Source organism: Nuphar pumila, chromosome 5 (assembly GCF_984573655.1).
Source record: "Nuphar pumila chromosome 5, dmNupPumi1.hap1.1, whole genome shotgun sequence".
In the NCBI taxonomy this organism is placed as follows: Eukaryota; Viridiplantae; Streptophyta; class Magnoliopsida; order Nymphaeales; family Nymphaeaceae; genus Nuphar; species Nuphar pumila.
This window is the reverse complement of record NC_143253.1, coordinates 64,554,910-64,564,676: the sequence shown is the minus strand read 5'-3', so window position 1 is coordinate 64,564,676 and position 9,767 is coordinate 64,554,910. Positions and strand designations below refer to the sequence as shown.

Below are 9,767 nucleotides of genomic sequence, written 5' to 3'. Positions count from 1 at the left end.
GTGCCACAAGGGTACTAAGTGGAAAAGTAGGTGTTGTGCGCATATGTAGGGAAGTGAAGTGATAGGTGGTTGTGTAATGGAATAAAGATGCTGGGAGCTGCAAAGGTGCTACAGGAAATGGTGCTGTGTATAGAGGAATTATAGAGGATGGATTAATATTTAACCCTTTTACAGTTTAATGTGTGAATGCACTAGCCAAATGTATTAGAGATCAATTAGTATGCAGTGATGAGTGAAAATATCACACAATAAAAATTCAAACAGTGGATAGGATGAATAAATGGCTCGTACCTGATCACCACAACTTGATTTGCAGTTTGACCCCTGAATAATCGGTGAGATATCTACAGCGCTCTAGGAATTTTGCACGAGAGCTGAAAAAAAAAATAATAATAATAATCAGGATAGTATATATCCCATTTCAGTTGCTCAACAATTTATTGGGTAGCATGAAGATAAGAAGAATGGCCATCGATTAATGTTGTAACATCAACATTCTCAATCCCAGGTACTTCGACAGACTGAATTCCTGCTATTCCATCTGTAAGCAAGCTTGCGCTGGAAGCAACATCAAGAGTCCATTCATTGGTAGAATACATACTCACGAACCTCCCGGACGCGATCTTAAGAGCAGCCTCCCAATTTTCATTTCTCAATGGAATTGGTGTATCAAGGAGAACAACTCTTTTCACAATGCCAACACTATTAGCAGATATGGCCAGATGCTTAAGACATTTAAATGTCACCCTTGCTCCCAAAGAATAACCAATAAGAGTAACAGGCCTGTGTCCATATAATCCTTTTAACAACATTTCAGCAAGAAGCTTCTTTGCCTTATCTGATCTGTACACTGCAATAGACTATTTGCTGTCTGTAAAATTTGTTGCAGTTAGTAGCGTAGATGGCTATGCATCTACCAGAGAGCTTAACACTATCAACGTGGCACTTTGGTTGTGATTTTCACCAGTGTGTCTGAATTCAAATTCATCAATATCTCTGATTCTTCTAGCCATTTTAGTCTCAATAAGACCAGCCTCCAGTAGCTCCAAAAGAAATGACAACAGCCATAAGTCCCACCACTGGTCCAGCGGCACTTGCTGCAGCAGCAGCAAAGCCACCTGCGCCAATAACAAGGATAATGATACTAAATGTGGGTGCCAACGCATCAGATCCAGCTGCAATTGCTGGAGCTGCTAGACCACCAGTTACTGCTTAGCAAGGTTCTGCCAGTCAACACAGCGGCACCAATAATACCACCTTGTTTCCACCTAGACTATTTTACTTTGTTTTTCTTCAGCTTCTGGTTGAGCTCCATTGGCCTTCGCAGAAGCCACAACAAGAAAGGATAAACTCCAAAGCTTCCATTTTAGTCCACCTCCATGGATTAATCATGCCAACGTGACATAGCAGATCAGTTTCTCCAATTAGATCGCCCAGAATAATCACATACCATACAACGAATGAATTCCTTTATAAAATTTTGGGGGGCCTTTCATAATGAATTGAGATGTTTCTTTGGGTACAGTTATAAACATCTGTAGGCTCTGCGGTTATCCTACTTCTACCATAGTCCAAGGTTTATCCCAGGCGCTGGAGGTGGAGAATTTCAACTCCTCTTTTTCCTGATAATCACTGCTTCCATGCTAAGATACACCGAGAAGGGAGACCCCCAGCAAGATCGGTGGGATTATTCCTGCTGGGTTTCTTACATCTCACATTTTGACAGGAAATCAGCTTCTAGTATCCAGCTTGTGAATCCCAACAAATACACCCAATATGTTGATTTTTTTTGTTGGAATTCATGATAGCTTCTTGGTTGGAGTCTGAAGGGACCTCTTTCTACATTCAATTGGGAGAGATATATGGACGTATGACACTAAAGGTAAAAGGGGTATCGGGAATATGCCAGACAACCTTCAGCAGAGTTTATGGTGATTGAGAAAATATCGACCAAATGTGAAATATATAACGACATTTGCAAAATATTATAGAAGACATATATGAAGTGAATTTAAATACACAGGATGGGAAGTTAGAATGAATTACACAGAACTAATACGACTGATATACTGAAATTGATGAAACATGACGCTGGTGATGATCTAAGAGACCCTACAGGAATGGATGATGATGATGCTGCATCTGATAGATGTAAAAGGATATTCAATGATGCACAATTGAACTGAAAAGCTATTTATATGTCGCTGAAATTATATAACACCAAATGAAAGAAAATCTGTAACGAAAATAGGGACCATAACTCAAATCAGGCAAAAGATATAAATTAAACACAGGGGCTCAGATCAAAATCAGTAAAATAGATTGAAACCAAGTGGCATTGAGTCCAATACTGATTCACAAGGGATTAGTATCTGAATACACAGTGTCATGTCAAGATGCAATATGAAAATAAATATGCCGTGTGAGATCAAAACTGTGCCTGCATTGTGAGAGGTTGAAGAAAATACACGAAGGTAAAAGAAAGACGCACAGGTGATGCTTCAAACTAGAAATGTAGTAAGGAAGGGAAACCAAATAAAATGCTATCAAAACAAGAAGATCAAATGTAACCTATAATTAAGTATGAGCCGTGGAAGTCAAAATGAAGATAGCAAAAGACATAGGCTGTGCAGCAGATAAATGGATCGTGAAGTGAGAAAAGTGGGAATTCTAATTAACCTGAGATAGTAAAGTATACTGGAAGGTTATATTAGAGGGGCTCTAAACCATCAAATATCCCCAAATAGGATATGAAAAGCTCATTTTAACAAGATAGATGATCGCATCCTTTTAGAATCAGAGATCGGATAAGAAACAAACTGTCTGATACAATCATCAAGAGTGACAGAAAATTCAAAGTGGTAAAAGAAATAGGGAATAAGAGAAAAAAAAGAGTGAAAGTAAAGAACATAATAATATCAAATAAAATAAAATAAATAAATAAATAAATAAATAAATAAATAAATAAATAAATAAATAAATAAATAAATAAATAAATAAATAAATAAATAAATGTAGGAGTCGGATTACTTCATTAATGTTTGCAATGGGTGGGTCGATCCTGCTATATGCAGGTCGACTCTACCTCTAATGCATTTCGAAAAAAAAAGAAGAGAATAAAAGAAACGAAACAGAACTTTGTTAGAATTAAGCAATAGGGTAAAACAGGGAATCCAAGTAAGAAGGAAGTGAGTCCTTACTCGTAGCTGCTGCTGAGGATTTTATCTTCTTTTGCTCAATCGGAGGGGATCCGGGTGATGGCGTATCAACAAAACTCCAGAAGTAACAGAACAAAATGGGAAGATCGGTTGGATGTTGAAGATGAGCTGTTGCATGAAATATTTAAAAACAGATCGGATCCCTTGATCATGGGTGAAGGAGCGTTAGGTTGAGAGGAAGATGGATTACGGGGGTTAATGGATGAGCAGAGAGGAAATCCTTCCCTTCGTGTTCCAGTCGGCTTGATCAAGTTCTTGCTACGATGGATTGAGGCGGAAGCTTGGAAGGGAGTATGAAGAAGCAATCTACTATGGGACTCTCGTAGTTTAGTCGTTCTTTTCAACCGATGAAAAAGTTAGAGAAGGGGAGTGAGAAAAAGAGGAAGAATGGGAAATCGAGCAGGAGAAAACTGTGGCGGGGTGAAGGCGGATCCCTGGAAAAGAGGCCTTTCGTGCCTTTTTAACGAGAGAGAAGAAGAATCCGGAAGGGATTTCTGGTGGAGATGAAGGGTTTAGGGAGATGTTCGGATGGCAATGGAGGGGAGATACCAGAGTGAGGGAGGCGGCTCTCTTTCGCTCTTTTTTTTTTTCACTTACGAAGGGTTTTCAAACCCTAAAACAAGCTTTTACGGAGGATCCCCTTGGATTTTCAAGATTTTACCAAGAGGGGCTCCCCTTTTAAAAAAAAAAAACTTTTAAAATCATTTGATTTTTCTCGTAACTTTTCTTAATTTGTTTTTGTTATTTTTCCATTTTTTTTTTGCATTTTTAGAATAAAATCTTAGAGTTTTACGAGAAAGCAAAGATTAAAATTATTTTTTTTTTTGTGTTTTTGCAAAAATATTTACAAAAGGAAAATTTTCTGAGAAAATTTCTTCAGAAATGGGTTTGGATCCGGATTTGGAAGAAATATGGATTTAAAGCATTGGATTCAGATCCAGAATTTAGTTGGATACATTAATATGGAATTTATTTCAGAAAATCTGAAGAATAACCGAATTTTGGCTTTAAAATTGCTTTGATCTTCTCAGAGAATGAGGGCCAAGGGCAAAGAGGTCATTTTTGAAAATTTTTGAAAAATTTGGGGTGTTCACAGATGCCCCTCTTTGCTATTAAGCCGGTTGAAAGCCGAGCTTAGTGGCAAAGATAACACTCCAAATTTTGAAAATGCCCCAGTCAGCAGACCTGAACTGGGTGTGGAAGAATTATTTTGAAAATATGGCTTCTCAGGCTTAAAACCTTATCCGGAATGGTTTTGGGGGAGACGAAATCCTCGAAAATGATATGATTGAGTAGAAAATGAGGAAATCGTGATAAGACTTTTGGTGAAGATCCCGAAATGGTGGGAAAATCAGAATTTTGATCAAGTCTCATGGGTGAGACACAATACGCTTTTGGAATAATTCAGGTTTAGCCCTTAACCTGGATGGGACAAACATATATCAAGATGAATTGAATGAGGAAGGGAATACATGAGAACCTTGATGGGACATTTTGGAAAATGTGCCTCATGAAAATGAAGCTCAAGTAGAATCCTATCCTGAGTGGATATACAAAGCATGGATTCCTCGATGCGAAGAGCCATGATGGGACTGGAAGAAAACATCTCGTCAAAACGAAGAATCTCGTTGGAACAAGACTCAGGTTTAACCCAAACTTGAAAGGAAGATACATCGCGAAGCGAGGTTCCGGGTTAATTCTTAGTCTGAATAGGAAATCTACCATACAGGTTTCTCAAATGGAGAAACCATAATGGGACATTCAGAACTTGGATGAACAAATCCGAAAGGGGTTTTTGCGAAAGGAGGAAATATAGGGTCCCTAAAGCTTTGAAAAGGGAGAAGAAATTGGGCGTCTTATTGCTGAGACCGAAATAGCTTTTGAAATCTATGATCTTTCGCAAATGGTTCAGGTTTGACCCTTATCCTGAGTGGGGGAAATCTACCATACGGATTTCTCAAAAATGGAGAAACCATAATGGGACCTTCGGAATTTGGACGAACAAATCCGAAATGGGTTTTTGCGAAAGGAGGAAATATAGGGTCCCTAAAGCTTTGAAAAGGGAGAAGAAATTGGGCGTCTCATTGCTGAGACCGAAATAGCTTTTGAAATCTATGATCTTTCTCAAACGGTTCAGGTTTGACCCTTATCCTGAGTGGGGGAAATCTACCATACGGATTTCTCAAAAATGAAGAAACCATAATGGGACCTTCGGAATTTGGACGAACAAATCCGAAAGGAGTTTTTGCGAAAGGAGGAAATATAGGGTTCCCTAAAGCTTGGAAAAGGGGATGAAATTGGGCGTCTCATTGCTGAGACTGAAATAGCTTTTGAAATCTATGATCTTTCGCAAACGGTTCAGGTTTGACCCTTATCCTGAGTGGGTCATCCATACGGATTTCTTTAATGAGAAAACCATGATCGGACAGGAAGAGATACTTCCTTCAGAGGCAATTCTTTTTGGGAAATATAAACAATGCTAGGTTGCATCAAAATGGATATTGAATGTTTATTTCATTCTTGGAATAGCTAGAAAATTTTGCCAATAAGATAAAATCGTAGTAGATTCAAACACTTCTAAATGTGCACGCATGTGCAAAGATATTCTCTCTTTTACCTAGAGTATTTCCTCCAATGAGGTTAACTCCTCAGTTCTAAGAGTCAAATTCAAATTTTAGCGCTGATGATTTTCTTCAAGGAAGCTATCCATTTCCCTGATATGAGAATGAAAGAAATATTCTTAATTTCATAAAAGCAAGTAATGAAAAGATATTGATAAAAGAATTTTGCATGAGAAAAGATGACTTCTGACAACTTTGGCAGTTTGATATCTAGGTGTTTTCCCACGATGATCTTTTTGCACTCTTTTTGAGTCATTGGGCTTTTCTCGTTTTTTCACATCATCCTTCATTTGGATGTCCTAACTTTTCTCTCTTTTTCAGGGAAGGGTACGTCACAAACTCCTTCATCTTGGAGATGTTCTGATCCTTCTTTTATCTCAGGGATTCTATTGATGATATTGACTCAAAAGGTCTTTAGATGATAGCAGAAATCAAATATCTTTTAGGGTTTGTCGGTAGGCTCATCACACTCACCTTCATCTTGACGGTGATCTGAACTTTCCCTGGAAGGATCCTTCACAAACTCCTTCATCTCGGAGATGATCCAAATCTTCTTTGGCCCCGGGGGTCTGCTCGCATATTCATCTTCATCTTGACGACAGTTGAGAGATCCCTTTTGCGAATATTTGATTGCAACTTTAAACGAATGAGAAGATATGGGTCGAGTGGATTCTTTCTATAGCTCGAGATATTTCCACTGCCTGATTGCCAGAAAGTCATTTTAAAACATACGCCATAGCCAGGATCAATATCAATTCGCTTCTGGCTTTTCAACATCATTGAAGATTTCTTTCATTGATCATATCGAGGACATTTCTTACATTCTTTTGGTTGATCAATAGAAAAAGATTTGAATTTTACCTCTTTTTCACAAAAAGTTTCACCTTTTGGAAGAAAATACAAGAGGTAATCTGAGAAAATTCTTTTTGTGTAGTAAGAATATTTATAATCAACAAATGCTTTTAGCAAATTGGCAAAGTTTTCATGAATTCTTTGTGAAATAATCACTCAATATAGATTTTGATGAAACCTTGAGTTGCAATCTTTTGATTTTGAAAATACATGACCAGCAAAAGCTGGAACCTTTGAAATACCTGACCAGCGAAAGCTGGAACGTTTGAAAAACATGACCAACAAAAAGCTGGAACGTTTGAAATACATGACCAACGAAAGCTGAAACGTTTGAAATACCTGACCAGTGAAAGCTAGAACGTTTGAAATACATGACCAGCAAAAGCTGGAGCATTTGAAATACATGACCAGAAAAAGCTGGATCTTTTGGAAATACATGACCAACGAAAGTTGGACCTTTTGGAAATACATGACCAGCGAGATGCTGGATCTTTTGGAAATACATCAGATTTAAGTCAGATCTTGAATTTTGTAAAAAGGAAAGAATTTGATCAGAACACTGAATTTAGAAGGTTACCGATGTGAGGACCGGATTTTCTAAATGAGCTCAACATATGATTGAAAATTTTGAGAAATAAGATGAGCTAGGGAAGTAAAATTTGATGAGAGATTCTGAATTCAATGGACCGTCACATCCTAACTGCATGGTGGTCTGTTTTCAGGATTTATCTCCTTATCCTGAACTGAGAAGGAAGGAAAGAAATACCTCGTTAGCAGGAGGCATCAGGTTTATCCCTTAACCTGAAGGGGAAATGGAAAGAAATACCTCGTTAGTAGGAGGCATCAAGTTTATCCCTTATCCTGAAAGGGCACAGAAGGATTTTTAAAGAGAATAAACCTGGATTTTTTAAATTTGAAATGGATTAGCCGGAATGCTGGATTTTGGAAGAATGTCCCGCCTGGCAGTTGGGATTTTTTTAAAAAAGAAGAGAGTCCGAGTTGGGTCTCGAATCTTCAAAAAATAAAAGATAAAGAGAAACCCGAGTTTTGAAAACTTAAATTTCTAAAGAAACAATTGTTTTCCAATGCGAGGATTGGATTCAAAAGGAAGTCCGAGTCGGGACTCGGAACTTCAAACGAAATTAATAGATGAAAAACCCGAGCTGAAACTCAGTTTTCTAAAGAAATGATTGATTTCCAATATGAGCATTGGATTCAAAAGGAAGTCCTGGTCGGAACTCAGAACTTTGAACGAAAAATAATAGAAGAAAAACCCGAGTTTTGAAACTCGGTTTCTAAAGAAATGATTGATTTCCAATGCGAGGATTGGATTTAAAAAGAAGTTTTGGTCGAAACTCAGAACTTTGAATGAAAAGTAATAGAAGAAAAACCCGAGTTTTGAAACTCGGTTTTCTAAAGAAATGATTGATTTCCAATGCGAGGATTGGATTCAAAAGGAAGTCCTGGTCGGAACTCAGAACTTTGAACGAAAAATAATAGAGGAAAAACCCGAGTTGAAACTCGGTTTTCTAAAGAAATGATTGATTTCCAATGCGAGGACTGGATTCAAAAGGAAGTCCTGGTCGAAACTCAGAGCTTCGAACGAAAAATAATAGAAGAAAAACCCGAGTTTTGAAACTCGGTTTTCTAAAGAAATGATTGATTTCCAATGCGAGGATTGGATTCAAAAGGAAGTCCTGGTCGGAACACAGAACTTCGAATGAAAAATAATAGAGGAAAAACCCGAGTTGAAACTCGGTTTTCTAAAGAAATGATTGATTTCCAATGCGAGGATTGGATTCAAAAGAAAGTCTGAGTCGGAACTCGGAACTTCAAATGAAAGAATAGAGGGAAGAAGCCCAAGTGAGAACTCGTGTTTTTGACAGAAAGTTTTTAATCAAAAAGATTGAATTTTGAAAATTTTCCAGCGCGAGGACCGGACCTGGGATTGAGAATGACCATTTAGAGGACTAAATTTATTTGCATGTGATCTGATTGCCCCCTTATCTCGATTGGGGAGAAAATAAAATTTGAGAAGAATTGATGAGAAGAGATAGAAATTGATGGAAGTTTTGACAAAAGAGAAGAATTAAGGAAATTTTATGGAATTTTATTTTTGTAAAAGAATTCTCATAGGTAGCATTGTTGCGCCTATGAGGGGTTTCAGGATTATCCCTTATCCTGAATGGGAAAGGAATAAAATTTAGACAAAAGTTGATGAAAAAACTTTGATAAAGAATTGGAAGAATTAAAATTTGATTAAGAAATAAAATTGATAAAATTGGATGAAGAAAAAGATTTAGCAGAGATTAATGAAGCTTTAAAAGAGAAAGACATTCAGGACTATCCCTTATCCTGAAGAAAGAAGGACCTCGTAGGATGAGGTTTCAGGTTTATCCCTTAACCTGAAGGGGGAGGCAAAGAAGGAAAAGAAGGAAAAGAAGGAAAGAGAAATACCTCATGGGAAAGAGGCATCAGGTTTATCCCTTAACCTGAAAGGGTAAGATTTTGAAATAAGAATTGATAAGAAAATAAAAATGAATGAATAAAATTTTAATAAAATTTGATAAAGGTAAATAAAACTGATAAAGATTGAAAGAAGATTTGAAAATTTTTGAAAAAGAGTTTGATCCTGCCTGCATGTGGGATCTTTAAAATGAGAGAAGAAGATGAGAAAATCATTTTTGGAAAGAAGGATTAACCACGAGAGCTAATCTTTGAAAGGGGATCATTCATGAGAGATCATCATGAGGGTTAATCTTTTGAAGCAATGATTTGAAAACCAATTTGTAGAAAATATGATCAACACGAGGGTTGATATTTGAATGCAATGATTCAAAATCATTTTTTTAGAAAATATGATCAACACAAGGGTTGATCTTTGATGCAATGATTTGAAATCAATTTTTAGAAAACATAATCAACACCAGGATTGATCTTTGAATGCAATGATTTGAAATCAACTTTTTAGAAAATATGATCAACACAAGTGTTGATGTTCGAATGTAATGAAATCAAATTTTTGAAAAATGAGATCAACACAAGGGTTGATGTTTGAATGCAATGAAATCAAATT

General features: G+C 37.0%; 1 pseudogene; it reads right to left on the bottom strand.

The window, feature by feature from the left end:
- Positions 1-344: 344 nt before the first annotated feature.
- LOC149837719 (transmembrane and coiled-coil domain-containing protein STS1 pseudogene) lies at positions 345-1,013 on the bottom strand (annotated as a pseudogene).
- Positions 1,014-9,767: the final 8,754 nt, after the last annotated feature.